This window comes from Theropithecus gelada, chromosome 2, assembly GCF_003255815.1.
Source record: "Theropithecus gelada isolate Dixy chromosome 2, Tgel_1.0, whole genome shotgun sequence".
In the NCBI taxonomy this organism is placed as follows: domain Eukaryota; kingdom Metazoa; phylum Chordata; class Mammalia; order Primates; family Cercopithecidae; genus Theropithecus; species Theropithecus gelada.
This window is the reverse complement of record NC_037669.1, coordinates 17,744,586-17,764,864: the sequence shown is the minus strand read 5'-3', so window position 1 is coordinate 17,764,864 and position 20,279 is coordinate 17,744,586. Positions and strand designations below refer to the sequence as shown.

Below are 20,279 nucleotides of genomic sequence, written 5' to 3'. Positions count from 1 at the left end.
CCCATTACTGGGTATATACCCAAAGGATTATAAATCATTCTACTTTAAAGACAAACACACACATATGTTTATTGCAGTACTGTTCACAATAGCAAGGACTTGGAAACAATCCAAATGCCCATCAATGACAGACGGGATTAAGAAAATGTGGCACATATACACCATGAAACACTATGCAGCCATAAAAAAGGATGAGTTCAAGTCCTTTGCAGGGACATGGATGAAGCTGGAAACCATCATTCTCAGCAAACTAACACAGGAACAGAAAACCATACACCACATGTTCTCACTCATAAGTGGGAGTTGAACAATGAGATCACATGGACACAGGGAGGGGAACATCACACACCAGGACCTGTCAGTGGGTGGGGAGCTAGGGGAGGGATAGCATTAGGAGAAATACCTAAGGTAGATGATGAGCTGATGGGTGCAGCAAACCACCATGGCACATGTATACATATGTAACAAACCTACATGTTCTGCCCATGTATTCCAGAACTTAAAGTATAATAATAATTAAAAAAAGAAATGAGAAACCTAAAGTTCAAAGAGATTATATAACTTATCCAAAATCACTGATTTAGCAAGTCTACACCCTTGCCACTCTACTTGGTGGACACACCTATGAGGATGCTGCCATTCAGACTGAATTGAACTTCCTCTATAAAATTCTGGGGATGACAAAGGTAACCTCATGTAACCAGATGAAATAAAATAATGGATGCATTAAAAAAAGAAAATATTTTTAAAAAGCAGGTTTATAAATATAATAGAAAAATATTGGGATTGATCTCAAGTTTTTACAAACAGATTTGTTCAGATAAGTTATATTACATGTAATAACATGGAAAATGTACATGTTATATTAGTAAGTGAATATAAAAGGGCGTTAAGTATATACATAAAATTACTCTAGGGTACAATTTCAACTTTATGAACAGAAAAAATAAACTTTGTGCTTAGGAGATAGATTAGAAGGATATACACCAAAATGAGATTGTGAGAGAGGAGAAAGGAAAATACATGGTCAGGTAGGCAGCTAAGGCGGGTTCTCAGCTGAATCCTTTCAAACAAAAGAACAGCCTGCAAGCACAGATGAGAGAACTTGTACAGTGTGACTTGGCTAAAGAATGGCTACACAGGTGACTCACCCAGACATGACTGCAATGGAAAATTCTGTCCCCTGACACATATGGAGTAAGGGAAACAAAGCAATATAAAGTAACTCAAGCTAAGGGTCCACAAGCACACTAGGAGGATGGGGTGCAGCTAACAGAAATTCGCTCCTTATGCAAATGAGATGCCTAGGCCTCATCATTTTCTTATAAAAGCCTTTGCATTCAACTGTAAAAATGGCAACCCCTTCCACTTCTGGGCCCCCTATCCACTGTATGAAATATTTAAAATCCTGGAAATCAAAAGGATAACACTAAATGCTCTATAGCATAGAACTGTTTTAGAGACTTCCTTTCCCAGCATTCTGGAGAGTTGAAATTTTCCTTTACTTATTAAATGTAAGTCTTCCAATTGTTATATAAAAAAAAGTAGTAATAACTAAGGAAGTAAAATTTTATAAAATTTAGAAATATATATGTAAACGTAATGAAACTTTTGAATTTTTAAGTAAGTATTTTCTAAAAGACCAGGTTTTAAAATTCATACTTAACATAAAATGAGAATTTGGACAATCATTAATGCCATCAGACTGTAACACTCTAATATAGGGGAATGGTGACAAAATTAGTGACTTATCTCAATGTTTGAATGTGAAAGTGAAATATCTCCCAAATATGTCTCCAGTTTATCATCACACAGTGAAATCTCATCATTAAAAGTTGATTTCCAGCAATAAGATCATTCTGACTGTTTAGTACCAGATATTTTCCAAAGCGACTTCAAGCTTTAGAGCATGCTTTATGTTTTGGTGCAGGGTAGAAGGAAAAGACTGATTCCTAACTGAGCACAAAAAGATAAGAGGCTTAGGTAATACCAGGTAAACAGTTTATGCTTTAGGAGGGAGAATGGTAAGTCAAACAAACTTTTTCAGCTCACAGTTTTGCCTAGAGCAAAATTTTAATCTTATTTGAATTTGTGTAAAATTGGATTTATCTGTTTTTTGGAATTATGTGTTTGGTAAAACTTTCAAAAAAACTAAAACTTTGGATCTGAAATTTCCTTTGCGGGGAAAAACACTGACGTAATTTATGTAATGAAAATAGGACAATTTAGTTTCCTATTTCTCCTGAGGTCAGTTTTTGTAATATATAATTTTCCAAAAACTTATCTCTTTTATCTAATTTTTACATTTATTGTAACATAGTTGTTTACAGTATTTTCCTATTGATTTTTAAATATTTTTATCAGCAGTTACATCTTCTCCTTTTTCATCTGTGATATTGTTTACTTATACCTTATGTTTTTCTTGATCTATTTTGTCAGAGTTTGAAAATTTTATTAGTGTTTTAAGGAAACAAATTTTGGTTTTCTTGTCATTTTGTTTTCTATTTGTGAAGGCTAAAGCAAATCCATCCTGCATAATAATCCACTATGTTGACTTTTTTTTTTTTTTTTTTTTTTTTGAGATGGAGTCTTGCTCTCTCACCAGGCGGGAGGCTGGAGTGTAATGGCACAATCTCGGCTCACTGCAACCTCCACCTCCCGGGTTAAAGCAATTCCCCTGCCTCAGCCTCCGAAGTGGCTGGGACTACAGGTGTGCGCCCCCATGCCCAGCTAATTTTTTGTATTTTAGTAGAGATAGGGTTTAACCATTTTGGGCCAGGATGGTCTCAATCTCCTGACCTCATGATCTACCCACCTTGGCCTCCCAAAGTGCTGGGATTATGGGCATGAGCCACCACACCCGGCCCATATTGACTTTTGATTAATGTTTATTCTGGGAAGGCCACTAAAATTTCCAGTTTTATTGTTACTTGTATAAGAGCAGGTACTTGCCCGGGCACAGTGGCTCACACCTGTAATCCCAGCGCTTTAGGAGGCCAAGGTGGGTGGATCACCTGAGGTCAGGAGTTTGAGACCAGCCTGCCCAACATGGTGAAACCCTGTCTCTACTAAAAATGCAAAAATTAGCCAGATGTGATGGCATGCGCCTGTAGTCCCAACTACTTGGGAGGCTGAGGCAGGAGAATCACTTGAACCTAGGAGGCAGAGGTTGCAGTGAGCTGAGATTGCACCATTGCACTCCAGCATGGACGACTGAGAAAGACTCTGTCAAAAAAACAACAACAACAAAAAAAGCAGGTACTTACTATAAATCTTGCTCTTAGGTCTAAACAGCCTCAATGTTATCATGCTCCAGTTGTCCTACATATCTCTTGTGAATCGCAAATACACTTTCTTTGTGGTATATAAGCCCTGGGAATACGGGGTAATGTCATGAGGATCCATCATCTTGTCTCCATGGGAGACACAGACATGGCTTCTACTTGTAAGTCTCCATTAAATATCTCTTTCTGAGAAACTGGACTTGCCAGCCTCTTTTTTCAGTCTCTCATCTTCCTCAGAATTTGGGGGTGGGTTTTCATAAGCCTGTGCACCCTGGACCACCATTTACTGTTTTTGATCTTATCTTTACCATTTCTTTCCTTCTACTTTCTTTTATTCCCTTTCTCCTTTTCTGAATTATTAAGCTGGATTCTTAGCTCTTTAATCTTCAGTGTTTCTTTGTTTCTAAAACAAGCATTTTAAGGCTAGATACGTTTACTTCTAAAGTATCGCATTAGTTGTGCACTGTAAGTTTTAAGATGTAGTTTTTTCACTATTATTTAGGTCTAGAAATTTTCTAAATTATATGAAAACAACCCATGAGTTACTTAAGTGAGTTATTTAATTACTCTGAAAACAATTCACACATTATTTTAAATTCTCTGTTTTTTAAAGTTACTGTTCTATAATTTATTTCTAACTTAATTTTGTTCAGAAATGTGTTCTATAAAAATCTCAGCCTTTAAAATTTGTTGCAAATTTCTTTATGACCTGGGACATGATCAATTACATATTTTTTTGTCTGCTTAAAGGGAGTATTATTCTGCAAATTTGAGTTTATTATTCTCTCTCTATATTTATAAGATAGAATTTTTAAATTGTATCATTCAGATCTTCCAGCTTTACTCAATCTCTATATATTCATCAGACAGAATTTTTTAAGTTGTAACATTCAGATCCTCCAGCTTTACTCAATCTATTCCTTGGGTAATAGAAGTTATCAAAGAAAGCATAACAAAACTTTTGTCATATTGGCAGATTTCTCTATTTCTGGTTGTACTGTGATCGTTAATTTTTATTTTACATTTTTTGAATATATTCTTATATACCTCATTGTTGAGAGGCACAAGAAGCTAAAGTTCAGAACTGTTATCCCAAATAGTAAGTGTTGATTTCAAAATTATGAAATTATTACAAAGAGTAGGTAACCATTTGAGTTTGGGCATAGCCACTTTACAACTACAAAAAAAAATGGATATTTGTTGATATACTTTTACTTATGGCTTCCTATTATATGAAAATAATAATACCTAAGAATTAGCTACCATTTTAAAGGTTTTACTGGAATTAATTTATTTAACTATACTCCTTACTGAACTGATTAATAATGAAACTAAAACAGATACTAGGGGCTTCAAGCTTGTTTAAAGGAGCCACTGATAATAATAGATTTAATTAATTCAGGTATATCCCGAATATAGCTGTCATTTTGGAACCTTAGCAGGAGACAATGACACTCTTCTTCAGAATGTCTGCTACCATGGTATGGTTTGGATCTGTCTCTCCATCCAAATCTCATGGTGAATTATAATCCCCAATGTTGTAGGTGGGGCCTGGTGGAAAATAATTGGATTATGTGGGTGGATTGCTCATGAATGGTTTAGCACTATCCCCGTGGTGCTGTTCTCATGAAGCGAGATCTGGTAGTTAAAAAGTATGTAGCACCTGCTCCCCCACTCTCTATCTTGCTCCTCTCTGTCATGTGACATGCCTGCTCCTCCTTCACCTTCCACCATGACTCTGCATTTCCTGAGTCCTCCCCAGAAGCTGGGCAGGTATCGGCATCATGCTTCCTGTATAACCTGTTGAACTGTAACCCAATTAAACCTCCTTTTTTTTTTTTTTTTTCAATACCCATTCCCAGGTATTTATAGGAATGTGAGAATGAACTCATACATACCACTCTCATGTTAGAGTGGATTACTGCTCTCATCATTATGATGATTCCAGCCTTAAGGATATGAAATGGCACACAGAACACAGAACTTGAAAAATTTTATCAGTTTGGCATTCTAGTTACATGCTTATGAAGTAGATCCTCAGATTTTTAATCAATTCAAAAAGCTATACTTTTGGGATGGAACTTACAACTTCAAATTCAATATATTTTCTGCATCCTCAAATTAGACATGGATAGCAGTAGCCACCAAAAATTAGACAGCGCCATTTATCATGTCTGAAAGGGAATATAATGGAGTAACTCTGCTACTTGAGCTCTGCAAGAGTATCTGCTAAAACCACCTAAGTAACATCTAGTTGTGTTGATTAGATTAACAACTCAGTAAATGACTGGCAATTGCAAAATGATTACAAGTTTCAAATATGTTCTAAGTTTAACCATATTGTATTCTGCAGTCAAGAGTTAAAGAAAAAATATAGAATTAAAAAAATCAATAGGCCAATAGGAGATAAAAGTAAAGGGAAATGCACTTGTAAAAACATGAGTATATATCATATAACTCTTTCAAATCAAGATTAGTAAACAGAATTTTCAGAAACTTTTAAAAGCTTTTTTTTTTTTTTTTTTTTTTTTTTTTTTTTCAGGCATGCAGGACAGCAAGCAGAGCAGACAAGATGCTGAATATTTGTCATTGGTGGTGCTTCTCTTCTTTTGTAAATAATGGAAGGACAGGCAATTGCTTTGGATTTCATTGCACAGAAAATCATGAATAAAGGAAAATCTGACAGTGTTAATGTTCATATTAGTGGAATAAATGAAAGCTGAATGTCACTTTTCATGGATGCTGTTTCTTTTTGATTGGAAAATAACAATAAAAAATGCACAACTAAAAAGTAAGATATATTGCATTTAGTCTCCATATGCAAAATACATTTTATTTGAAATACAAAATTTATTTTGTTTGAATAAGTTATATAAAATATTAGATGATTATTATATTAGTATATATTAAAATATTATATGATTATTGTTATTATATGTTGTATATTATAAAAATAATAATATAAAATATTATACACATATTATAAAAAGTCACACACTAGGCTGGTACCTTTAGGTAAACCAGATCAGCCTATTTCTCTAGTCATAATTTGTTACTGTGTTTAATTTAATTAAAAGTACAACTTGTTCTTTAAGCAAAATATTTTGAACACTATGAATTACTCATTGATTTTTAATGTTAAATATTTAAACTTTATCTAGGAAGAGACATAGTATTCTTATTTCATGTTGTAAAAATGACATGGAAAAGGCTTACGATTCAAGAGAAGGGGAGAAGTCAGAAATAAATATATATTAGAAGACTACATTTATATGTGAGGTTTCTCCAGTGCTTACCTCATTTTGTAGATCACTGAAAATGCGGTAGGCCTGGCTTCTGGTTAAGATGTTAGAGCAAACATGTGTTTATTGTGTTTCCAACTCTGAGGACCCTCTAAAAATAGGAAAGCAAAACACCTAGAGTAAATCCTCAGAAACAAAGAAGACAAGAGATGGGACTCCAGTGGAAGAGAATTCAGCAAATTTGTGAAGTAACTGAAGTGACTGGGAAATACTGTGGGTGTAGCAGGGCATAAAAATGGAACAAAAGAGATTGCCTTTGTTGATGGGAGAGAAATTAACGTGGAGGAAACATACCTGGACTCCAGGCTTAGAGGCACCCATTGTAAAAAAGAGTGGGAGTAAAACATGGGCTCCATATAGGCAAAGGGTATAGTTTGAAAGTTTTACAAGGCAGAGTTAATCACTAATGCCCATGGAATATCAAAAGAGTATTTTTAAGGAAAAAATGAATATTCCAAGGTAAAATAAAAGCCACATATTGGCATTTGAAGATCTCTAATAAAACAGTCTCCTTATCACCCAAACTGAGGCCCACAATACATATGCCTACGTTCTGACACAGAGCCTCCACTCAGACAGAGTTTTACCTGTAAATATGAATGCAAAGCCAAGAATCACCAGATGTGTGAGAAGAGTTCCCAGTACAAAAGTAAGAGGCATGAATAATCAGAGAGAATCAAGAAAACTAGAATAAACAATAATGGTGTCTTACAAGATAGGCTTCATCGATCAAGAAGGATCTGGATGCTAAGAGAAATCATCCAAAAATTGGAGAGATTTCTGAAAATTAAAATGATAGCAGAAAAAATACTCAAAAGAAGTATCGGAAGGCACATAGACATAGTTGAAGAAGTCTGATAGAAAAATAGCATGAATCTGCACCTACAAAGACAAACCACAGGTAAAATATGTGAGTTTAATTCTTCAGAAGGTGAAGGCTCAATCTAAGGGTTGGATAAGGCTGAAGGCTCAATCTGAGGGTTGACTAATAGAAATTTCAGAGAGAATAAAGAGAACACAGGTGTAGTGTTTAAAGAGCTGAGGGTACAGCAGTGAACTAGAAAGAGAAAGGGGAAGACAGACAATAGGAAAAACAAAACCCACGTACAAGTCAGTTAGTAATAATTACTATGGACTAAAGGCACGGCAAGAGGGAAGGAGAGTATGGAAGGGGAATTGCTAGTTTATGAAGGACCTGAAAGCTCTCTGATGAATTTGCATTGTCATAGAAGTTGGAGGAAGTGAGGGAGTGGGGACGGAGCCATGATGTTACCGGAGCTAAGAGCTTCCCAGTTAGACAGAATGTCAGGTGCAAAGGTTTTGAGATAGGAGTACATGTGGCAAGTTGAGGAACAATGACACCATTGTTGCCACAGCAATGAGTGAAGGGAAGGTTGGTGGAGATGCAATTGAAGAGGCAGCTAAGTAGGTGGCCAGGCTCTTACTTTGACTGGAACAGATCATGATTGGCAGGTTTTGATCAGAGAAGGACACAATCTGGTTTACTCTTCCAAGGGATCTTCCTGTTCTAGGGTTCCATGTTAGGAGAACATACCATGGAGTGGTGGAAGAAGGGAGGCTAGGAGAGGTGTTGGTGGATTGGCCAGGGTGGCTGTTGCAAAGAGGTAAAATGAGCTTGGATCCTGGGGTATATTTGAAGGCAGAGCTGACAGGGTTTGTTGATAAATTGACATGCCACACAGAACATGCAAATCATGCTTCAAATGAGGGAAATTCGTAATCCTATCCTAAATAATGATTTCATGACAATAATCAATATTCACATTACTGTTGGTTCTGCTGAGGCAGTTGGTTTTTTTCGGTGCATCAATGCACTTAGGTAATGGTAATTCACTTTCAGCCTACAAATCACAGAGGCTCAATCAGCAGCTAGAACACAGTCTATATACATCACAGAGTTGGAAAGTGACTGCAGACAGAAAGACTGACAGATGGCCAGAATGAAAGCAAGCAACAGAGATAAATTCACCTAAGATAGGTGGAGATGGTTTCAGAAGTATCAATTGTACAAGTGCCAGAAGAAGATATTCTTATAGAAGTACGGGTTCATCAATATAAAGGGTTATTTGAAATGAAGTTGTGGTTAATAAAAGCATGAGCTATAACATCAGATTACTCTGGCTTTACTATTACAAGCTGGCTCACTTTGACCAAATAGTTTAATCTCTTTAAATCTTAGCTTTCGTGTCCGTAAAATGGACATATGTGATCTTTGTGATTTATAGGGTTGTGATGATAAAAGGAATAATGATGCATGTAAAGTTCATCCCAGGCAGATGAACATTTAATAATTCTTGACTATTATTAATGCTAAAGACAGGCTTTTTTTCCTGATAGGCTGAAGCAAGGAGGAAACCATGGACAAATATTTTGGCAGGAAGAGAATATCAGAGGTTTCCATGTGAACAAGGAACTGCATTAGACCACTTGGAAAGTCCATGTGCTTCACGCTTCAATCAATCCTCACAAAACACACTTTCCCATCCTGTGAATTCATTTCCTCCATCATGAAAGCAATAAGTGAGAAGCTATAAAATCACAGTTGCCTGCCTCGCTGCTGTGTCCATCTTTCAAAAAGTCAACAGAGCTGTTATTTTGACTTAGTTCTGAATAAAGACTGATGAAATGCAGGGGGTGGGGAAACTTGGGAAAAAAGTGACCATTTTCACTTTAAGATACTTACAACCCAGGGAAAAAGTACTGGCCATAACTGTAGACATTAAACTTCAGAGTGGCAGTTAAAATGCACATGGATTGGGTACAATATCTTGATCAGAGATTCTACAAAGAGTGAGAGATAGGCATCTACAAAATACAGAATTCAAATAATACAACAACAATTGTCCCAATGAAGAAGAAAATTAGAGAGTACTAAATGATTGCTGCACAGAGAGCACTAAGCTCTTATGATAAGGGCACACAGCTAAATTGCAAGGCAAAACAAATCACAGACATTACTGAGAAGGACAATAATTGTACCAGCTGATGTAATTGAGAAGGAAAAAGACATGGACAGGTTGAGAAATTTTATGTACAGAAACACCATGAAATTTAATAGGAATATTTATGAAATGGGAATATGAAAAGAATATAATGTTTGTATAGACATGTAAAGTATATACATAATATATTCTATATCATATATTCTCTGTATACTAGAATTTGTATAGATATGTAAAGAACATATATCACATATTCTAGTATATATTTCTAGAATATACATCCTTTACACATCTAGACAAATTTATATAGGTATTACATATCTAGATCATTTTAACATATCTGTATCTATTCATATTTTTAAATAAGAATATGATATAGATGATTCATATTTATATATATGATTTACATAGATATACAGTGTAGACCTATAAAAATATAATATTGCACTCAAAAGTAATAAAGTCAATTGACAAGTATAGAAATAGTCCTGGCTTAATAGAAACTCCTTTGAGAAAGACTGCTGGGGATAAGCTGGCAGTAAGCTCTCCCTATGCCAACAGTGCATGGCAGTTGTTCAAAAAGCAAATGCAAACTCAGGATGCATTAACTGAGGCACAGCAGGAAAGGTGCTATCCCTGTGTTCTCACATTGATTAGAAAACATTTGAAGTATTGGGTTCAATTCTGGAAAAGACAGAGAAAAACTCTAGATCTCCAGAGGAAGGTGGCCCGAATGATGACATATCTAGACATCATGTCGGATGGAAATGGTTGAAAGATTTAGACAATTTAGGCTGAACGAAGATTTATGAGGTTTACATGTTGTTCTTTAAATATTTGAAGAGTAATGGTGTAGTGTGGTGTGGAAGTAGGATTAGGTTTACTTTGTATAAGCTCAATTTTGCAGAACGAGTACCAGTAGGCAGTGTTGTAAGATCATGTACCAAGTTATAAGGAAGCACATTTTTGTTTTTTTACTCATGAATATCCTGGATTTATTGGAACTGTTCCCAAGGGAATTGGCTATCTTGGAGGCAATGAACTCTTTCATTGGTGGTGTTCTGATAAATGCTGGATGGTCAGATAGAATCTACTTTATCTCATTTGCTTTTCACAACAATCATGAAGGAGCAAAGGTATTTTACTTTTATTTCACAGATAGGGAAATTACAGCTCACAAAGGTAAATTGGCTAGTTCTTGTTCTCAAAATTTAAACTGAATTTTCTCCCCCGGTGGATGAGACGTTTGAAGAACAAATATAAAAGGACTCCAAATTTTAGGGACAAGATCAGGAAAAGATGAGACAGGTTAGAAAGTGTCACTTACTGTGAGGAAAGGTTATGAGATTCTAAGCAGAGATGGATGAACTGGTTATCAAAGGTGGAAATAACTTTTGGGGAAGAAACCCTCCCTATTTATGACATAAATATTATTTCCTGATAAAATTAAGGTATTTTTCCATTGTAATCAGGGAACAGCGGATACACAAGTTACATTGATGTCAATACAAGTTGTGATAAAATGTCAAATACTTGGTTTTAAGAAAAGGTGCTAACATCTGTTGGGAGAATCTACTACAAAGATAACCCTTGATAGGTACATCCCGGCCTAAGCAATCAAGCTTCAACTGCACATTGAACAGTTTGATTTTTAGCATTCATATTAATTTTTGGATACCTTTCTTATAGTCTTAACAGCAATCACATCAGCATATTATCTGAAAAGTAACTGAAACTGTACCATCTTTATAGATTTTACTCAGGGAGACCTATTGTTCCTCTCTCTGTTTCCCTGTGGCTACACCACTTTCTGGACACATGGTAACCATGAGATACTTTGCTTTAGCTCTTGGCCTAAACTCAGCTCTAAGTTCAGACAGAGCTCTCCAAGTAAGTCAAACCTAGCAGGCATATCCTTTATGAATTTACAATTTTTATTCTTTCATTCAAAATTCACTCATACAGACACTCGGATAACAGTGAGTAAATATTTCATCAGGTAATATCTTGCTTTCTTCCTGATCCAGCACGCGCGTGTGCATACACACACACACAGAGGACTAAATTGTGTCCTACCAAAATTTATACATTGATGCCCTAACTCTCTATGTGACAAAATCTGGACATATGGTCTTTGGGAGGAAATTAAGGCTAAATGAGGTTTTCAGAGCCGGGCCCTAATCTGATAAAGACTGTGATCTTATAAGAAAAGGAAGATATATCTCTTCTTCTCTGCCACGTGAGGACAAAGCAAGGAGGCTGATCTCTGCGATGCAGAAGAGAGCTTCTCCAGAACCTGACCGTGTAGGCACCCATGTCAAACTCCAGTGTCCAGAACTGTGAGAAAATAAATTTGTGCCTTTTAAGCCACCCAATCTATTTTGTTATGACAGCGAAGCTAACACACACACACACACACACAAACACATTTACATGTACGTATGTATACATGCACATACACATACAGATCCATACGCTTTTTTACTTTTCTTTGCCCAATAAAAGTAAAACATCTTTCCTCTTTTCTTTAATCACTTTACACTTTGTCATTAAAAAGTCATGAAACTAAAAAGCCACTAACTATTATTCATAGCCAAAAAGCAGGGCTAGAGTTGCATTCACATTAAAAAAAAAAAAAAAAAAAAAAAAAAAAAAAAAAAAAAAAAAAAAAAACAAGGAAAAGCTTATGTTTTGAAGAGAAATTGGATATAATAAAGATCCAGTGTCATCAAACTCTAAATACTTGAAAATGGCCTAAATTCCTCTTAATCTCCACATCGTTTATTCTACCATCGCTAATGTTCTTTCCATCTAGACTACCTTTTCTACAGCTTGACATTCCTTATCTTTAACAGTATATTTAAATGCTTAATTCAGTCTTTCTAGTGCAATCTGATCTCCCAGTATACGGTGATCTTTACGTTCTTTGAACAATTTATATGTATGTTTTCTTCACTTATTATCTATCTTGTCCTTTCTTTCCTCCTTTCTACTTCTTTCTACCTTATATATTATACTTTCCTTAGCTTCCTGCTTAGTGCAAGATGCCCCATTATTCACGGTTTTTGTTTGTTTGTTTGTTTGTTTTGGTTTTTTGAGACTGAGTCCTGCTCTGTCACCCAGGCTATCAGGCTAGAGTGCAGTGGCACTGTCTCAGCTCACTGCAATCTCTGCCTCCCTGGTTCTAGAGATTCTCCTGCCTCAGCCTTCTGATTAGCTGAGATTACAGGGGCCCACCACCACACCTGGCTAATTTTTGTATTTTTAGTAGAGATGAGGTTTTACCATGTTGACCAGGCTGGTCTCCAACTCCTGACTTCAAGTGATCTGCCCACCTTGGCCTCCCAAAGTGCTGGGATTACAGGCGTGAGCCACCATGCCTGGCCCATTATTCACTTTTGTAAGCCTTTTATTTAACCCAAGGCTGATTAACTAACACTGTTAAGAAAACATTAATATCATTCATTAGGAGTGCAAAGCAAAAATAGTCTTAGAGATAAAATAGTAAATAAATTCATAATTTGTTATTCACATTACGCTTGAAAAAATAATGATTCACTTAAAAAAACTATAAGCCATGTGGTAGATAGTAAAAAAAAAGGTCATGAATTCCTCCCTATCCTATATGTATGCCCTTTTGCAATGTAATTTTGCTGTTTCTATTAAGCAGTAAAATCTATTTTTCTACCTTGTTAAATCTGGTCTGGCTTTGTGACTTGCTTTGATCAACTGAATGTGTCAGAATTAAGTTTAGAGACAAGACCTCCAGTGGCCTTACAACTCTTGTTCTCCGCTTGAAACACTGCCTACAGATGCATGGTGGCTGCAGGATTAATGATAGCCATATGGCCTACTCAAACATCTCACAGGACCGACATTATGTGTCCTTAGGGGTATGAGGCAACTAGGCCTGTGGATGACTGGGTCTCTGTGACAATGAGACCTAAAAACCCTGGATACACAAGTCCATCTCAGCACAGATTCAACTCTCATAAATCTTAACAAAAGCATACCATTACAAGAAGAGACTAAACTCCCTTTATGAAAGAAACACCTAATAATTGACCTGCACTGAATACAGGTATAAGAAAGTGGGAGGAACGTCCTAAACTCTGAAAATGATCTCCAGACAGAGACCCTCCTGGTCAGTTGATCATCTGACCCCTCAACTGTACCTGACCCATGCCACTGGCCTGCTCCCCACTATCCATCTTACAAGAGCACTGCCAGAGCAAACTGCTTGAGTATCAGAGAGTATCTAAGACTCATCTTTGACATCTTTGATGTGAATTGGACTGAAGGGGATAAATCACTCCTGGGAATGTTGGCTAATTAGGACCACTTTAGAGCTTCAAACATAATGAAACAATACTATATGTAGTAGGAAAACTTTTAAGATGGCCTGCGATGATCCCTGCATCCTGGTATTCCTATCCTTGAGTGATCCCTTCCCTTCAGTGTGGGGTCTAGTATCATATTTATAGTCAATAGAATGTGCAAAGATAACTTGCTGACACTTCCATGATTAGGTTATAAAACACTTGACTTCCGTCTTACTAGCAGACTCTCTTGTTGGCTTTGATGAGGCAAGCTGCCACGTTGGAGAAGCCCACATGGTAAGAATCTGAGCGTGTTCTCCAGCCAGCAGCAGTGAGGAATTAAGACTGTCTGCTCAACAACCCTCAAAGAACTGTATCCTGACAGCAGCTATATACATAAGTTTGGATGTGGATCCTTGCCCAGCTAAGCCTTCAGGTGAGACCACAGTCCCAGCTGACACCATGATTGCAACCTTGTGAGCAACTGTGCAGGAGCTAAGCCCTTCCTGAATCCTGAGCCACTGAAACTGTGAGATAATAATGTTCTTGTTTTACGTTTTAGGGTAATTTGTTATGCAGCAAAAGATAACTAACATACTCTAGCAATATAAGGGTTAAAAGTTGTTGCTGTTGATATGTGGGTCTTTCTCATCTGTTGATTTTTAGCCATAAGCGAGAACATCATTCTAAGATGTACCCAGTCTTGCTTACATCCTTGGAGAACTCTTTTGAAAACAGGGATCAAATTTCCTTCATTTCACCTAATATTTTAGTAATACACAAACTAGAAGAAAAACATAAAAAGTATTTGAAAAATAACTTCTTCGTAAGTTATAAACATCTCTTCAAAATTACTTCCCATTACATAAACTCAATTCAAAATAAAATATCAATGTAACATTTTCTGTATAAGTCTGTATTTTACTATATAAATGCAAAGGCATATAATAAATTTTATAATTTTGGTCTATCAGGTAAATTGTTAATATAAAGTAATGTAACAATTGTAATTCCCAAATGTCCTCTATGAATTTGTTTCTCTGTCTTATTTTTTATTTGCATATATTATGCATTTGATTTTATATTAATTGTCATACTTCATTAAGATTTTTTTGGCAACCAGATAAACATAGTCATGTAAAATCATTACTTAGAATAATTCAATATCCTTTTGTCATTCATTTATTTACCCATTATTTATTTTTTAAATAGTTTAAGAATGCTATTTATTTATTAAACTAGTACTTATCAAACAATGACTATGATGAGGCAACTGGCAAGTTTGGGAAATCTGTATGTAAGATAGAAAAGGGGTACTAAATGATTCAAAATAAGATGTAGAGTGTTGAAAATACATAAACAGTCCTGAAATTAACACAAATTAATTGAAAGTCTATTAAGTTGATATACAGTCCTATTTCTGACAGTACATCTACTAATTTCTTAGATGTACCAAGAATAAATTGATAGACTTCTGTAGAACAGTTTTACATTAAGATATTTAAATAATTTTTCCTTTGCTTCTCATCTTATGACTTGAGTTTTTTAGCAAATAATAAACACATACCTAACAAATATAATGTCCTAAAATGTAAAAAAATAAGTTTTGAGTTTAATTAAAAAGAAAAAGAGTTTGTTGACATGGATATAACTCAATGTACTAAGAAGAATAAAATTTCAGTTCAACTACCAATTTTCAACTAACTCTGAAAAATATAAATATTATTCCAGTTACCTAAGGCATTGACTGTTGAATTCTGCATGGGCAGATATTCATATCACAAAGTATATCGAGGGTTGGGCAGTAAGTGTTACTCATTTCAGCAGTCAAAACTGAATGTAAAAACTGTATTTATTTTTTAATCTAATAGTCATTTCTAATCCTTTTATTGATCTTGTAAGATAGCAGTTATTATTATGAATCTACTTGATATGTGGAGCAACCCAAATCTCTGAAAGGTATCTAAATTGCTAAAGTTTACAGAATGAGCTAGTAGCAAAGCTGTGACTCAAATCTGAGTCTGTCTTGCTTCAGTCTTTGCTTTTATTCATATCATAACATAGATGGAGAATGGGTAAAGCTGATCTTTCATTACATCATTTGATTTAGAAAGCTATGAAATTATTCAGTAAAAGGCACAAAGGCCTTGCCAAAATCTGTTGTTGATCTTATTCTCAGTGTACTGAACATGCAAAGTTTTCAAGAATACACAAGAAAATTAATCCAACCTCTACCATAAATCCTTTAAGTTGATGGACAAGAATGAACCTCATTTCTAAGGAGGTCATCTCATCTAAATATAGAGAAAATGAGTCATAAACACAAGGTTTTAAAAAATGTATATAAAGAGAATTGTGAAACCACATCTGGAATATTGCCTACATTTGTCATTGTCATGTTACAAGAATGTATAACACAACTGTAAAAGAGAAACAAAAACAAAGTTTCTTTAAGATAACTAAAAAATAATATATTTTAGAGTAGAAAAAAGAGGCCTGCTGTGTTGAGAGTGGCAGGGGAATTAGAAGAGGCACATGAAGTGAACATTATGCCTTGTATAGTATCAAGAGGAAATGTGACTTCAAACCAGATGGAATAACAGAACTGAAATACTAGGCTTGACACTCACTTTTATATCCTTTTTGTTGTCCTTTTGACTTTCTTTTACCTGCAGATAACTGCTGAGAAACCAACAGTTAAAACCTCCTGGACTATTCTAGGAAGAGACAAAAATTGGTGACACTAAGCCAGAAGAGAAGGCTGATAGTGGAGGCCATAATGAGTTTTGTATAGATAAAGGGATAGAATATGAATGACAGGAAGATATTATGTATTTCCATTGAGACTACGGAAAGACGGAAGGTCAAATTTAAGAAGGGTGCCCTATGGGCTTAGAGACACAAGACTGATTTTTTCAATGGAATAATGTTTCAAAATTACACTCTGCCAGGCAAGTTGTTCTCATACTGGTTTAGGTTCAGTAGTGCACTGAAAGACGGACAGTTTTCAATGACCTTTTTCAGACCATGATTAAAATTGTTTACCAGTTTTCTCATATCTTGCAAGATATGTATAAAATAATGATTCTCCCCTAATCTGACTTGGCTGTTTAAGCCTGGGAGTTTCTGTTTTACAGTCCTTTGTCCACAGAATTTCATTTTATAATGCAAAAAAAGTCAAAGGAGATAGATGATCTTGATAGTTTCTTATGCAACAGAGCTCTCACTTTATTTAAATGGAAATGTGCATTTTCATGGAAATTCAGGCCAATATTGATGAACGAAGATAAGCTGCCACTATTAAATAGAAGAGTGATACACACACACACAAAAGCACCCTAGAAAACTTATAAAAAAGTGAAATTTACAGGGAAAGATGGAGAATGTTGAGAATATATGTACAGAAAAATTAAATTTTTATGGTTCAGTTGCACAGTATTTCGATGGTTACTAGTCGAAAATCTCAGGACAAAGATTGAGGAAGGCAGCCTTAATACATATATCTTGAGAAGCATAGTGATTTAATATGAAAAGATTAAGTGGCACATTATCTTTTACAAGTAAATATTAGCCATCTAACAAACATTGTTCAGTGAATGTGTTAAGAAATATCACGGGTCAGGTGTGATATTATGCTTTTTGTGAAAATGTTAATGTGGGTGTTTTACATTTATTTTTGATAACTCATTTAAGAAAGATTTAATGATTGTATATTGTGCTTTTCCAACTAGACATCTGAAAATTAATCTTAACTGTTGCTTTGCATGCATGTCTTGCATCTATAAGAGATGGAGGTCTCGTATATTTTTCCTTGGCAACGAACTGTGAATCTAAGTACTCCTTTCCATTCCTACCGTCTTAATTCTTATGCCTTAATTCTGCCTGAATATCCTTCACTTGACAATTGTCACAACCTGATATCTGGCCTCTCTCATCTTCTCCACCCCATTTCATCTCTGTCCAGCATCTAGACTACCACTTAAGTCACTTAATTTACATTTCCAAGGGGACTACTTAAAGGACAAAGATGAAGAAGAAATAGAGTCTGAGAAGAAACAGTCAATAGCTGGGGAAAGAAAATAAAGGATACCAGGCAATCTAAGAAAGTATGTATAGTTACGGATTGGGAAAGTAACCAGAGGTACACAGATACTACGTAACAACTGGTTCTTCTTCAACTTGAGTAATGTTTTGTCCACACTGCTGGTATGGAAAATATGCACACTTCACACATTCACAAAAATAAAGTTTTAGAAACATGACTGCTATGGTTTGAATGTGTCCCCTCAAGTGCACACATTGGAAATGTAATCCTTAATACAACCGTGTTTAGAGGTGGGACCTAAAGAGGTAATTAGATCATGAGGGCTGAGCCCTCATGACGGAATTAATGCAGCAGGCTTGTTTTAAAAGGTGGAGATCAGCCCCCTTTTTCTCTCCCTCACCCATGTGATGTCTTCCACCACGTTATGATGTAGCAGGAAGACCCTCACCAGATGTGGCCCCTCAATCTTGACTCCAGCTGCCAGAACCTTGAGCCAAAAAAACTCTGTTCATTATAAATTACCTGGTGTGAGGCATTCTATGAGAGCAGCATAAAAGGGCTATAACAATGATCTAAAGGAATAAATTGACAGAGCAGTACTGGCCAGGGGCACAAAGAGGCAAGTTAGGTTTTAACACTTTTTCATTATTTTTCTGAATATGGACAGTAAAAGGACTCTTAGCATATTGTTTGAAAGCTGAAACAATCAACGACGAATACAGATTTAAAAAGAGACCCCAATCTATAGGAATAACTACATGGTTTAGATAGTCTGTCTTTGTCAAATGAGATAAATCCCATTATGACTTATTAGAGTTCAGGGAAGGCAGGTGGAATAATGAAACTAAAATAATCTCTTTAGTAGTTAAGTTTTGCTTTTGCAGTAACCATTATACTTTCTTAAGAGGAAAATTTATATTTTAGTTGAAAAAATCCCAAAATAAAAGAAACGTTTAATTTCTTCTTATTCTTTATACTTCAGATACTTGATTTTATCTCTCAACATTATGATTTCACACACTGGCATTTTGTTATGTTGTAGCACAAAGGGCTAAAACAGAAATTGCTTCTCCTGTGTCTATGTGAGTATTGAACAAGACAGTATAAAAAGACATATCAGTTTTTCTCAGGTGCAAGAAGAAGAAAGCCAAACATTGTGTGCAATGGAGATTACTCAACCTCCTCTCTTCTCTATCCCTTTGCTGTCTTAAGAAAACAAACTCCAAAGCTAAATGAATATCATTCAATCACTCTTCTCAATTATGCTTGCTGATGTGCTCTTTGTTCAGTGGAAGAAGATAGAGAATCTGGTTCAATTTCAGGTCCTTAATCTTTCTGGTATGGCAGCTTCTTTGGCTGAGAACATAAAGATTATGAACATAAAGGCCCTTGTGGCAGCTTTCAGAGGGAGACCCAGCCATGCAGGAGATGAGGTGCTCTACGGTACATAGGGAATGGAGTGAAATCAGGAAGAACTCTCTGCAAATGTGCCTGAAATTCTTGAGGTAGTTCTACTCTCTGTGTAACAGGATTAGCTTCATGAGTATGTGACTTGTGCAGTCACATAGAGCCTTGAGTTTAGGTGTGCCCTATAGTTGGTTTAGTTCTCTGTTGTCACCTTCTTGAAATTCCTAATAAATTTTTAACAAGAGACTCTGTATGTTTCAGGGTATACTGGGTCCTGCAAATTATGTAGTTTGTCCTTCTGTATGTTTCAGGGTATACTGGGTCCTTCAAATTATGTAGTTTGTCCTTCTGGGGGAAAAAGGACTTTGAAAGAAACAGAGGATCATCAGCTGCTTTCTTTTGGCCTTTGTAAAGACATGACACCTGGCTGGAATGCCCATGCTTGCATCTGTTCTGCTGTTTCCAAAGGATCAAACAAATCTCCAGCATCTAGAAGAGACCTATGTTTCCCATGAAGATCCAGTCTCCCTTCTCTAGTTTAGGAAAACAGCCCCCCCACATAAATACATGCATTTTAGCTGCATACATGGCAGCCATCAGCAATTCTGTTTCCAAATTCTCTAGCACTTAAATGTGCCCATGTTATTGTTATTTGGACCATTGAGATGTGAATACTGTGTTTGGAAGTTTCAGGTTATTGCCTTAAAAGCAAAACCAGAGAGACTGATCTATTTCCTTTTCCTTCTCACAGGCAGGAAGGCAGATGTACTGGTGACCCAGCTTTGGTCATTTAGAGGAAGAGGGCATGCTAGGGGAAGGCAGAGCCAAGAATAGAAGGAACTTGGGCCTTGCAAGTCCCCCTGAATGAGAGCTCCGCAGCCAGCATGGACTATGCACTTTGGGTCAAGCATCTGAAAGAGGAATAAATCTGTATTCTGGAGTCTCTTTGTTACATCGGC

The 20,279-nt window shown here is 35.9% G+C and overlaps 1 protein-coding gene across 2 annotated transcripts in view; it reads right to left on the bottom strand.

Moving 5' to 3' along the window:
• EPHA6 (EPH receptor A6) overlaps positions 1–20,279 on the bottom strand; it is a 930,608-nt gene that overhangs the window by 239,745 nt on the left and 670,584 nt on the right. The gene's annotated exons all lie outside the window — the stretch shown is intronic.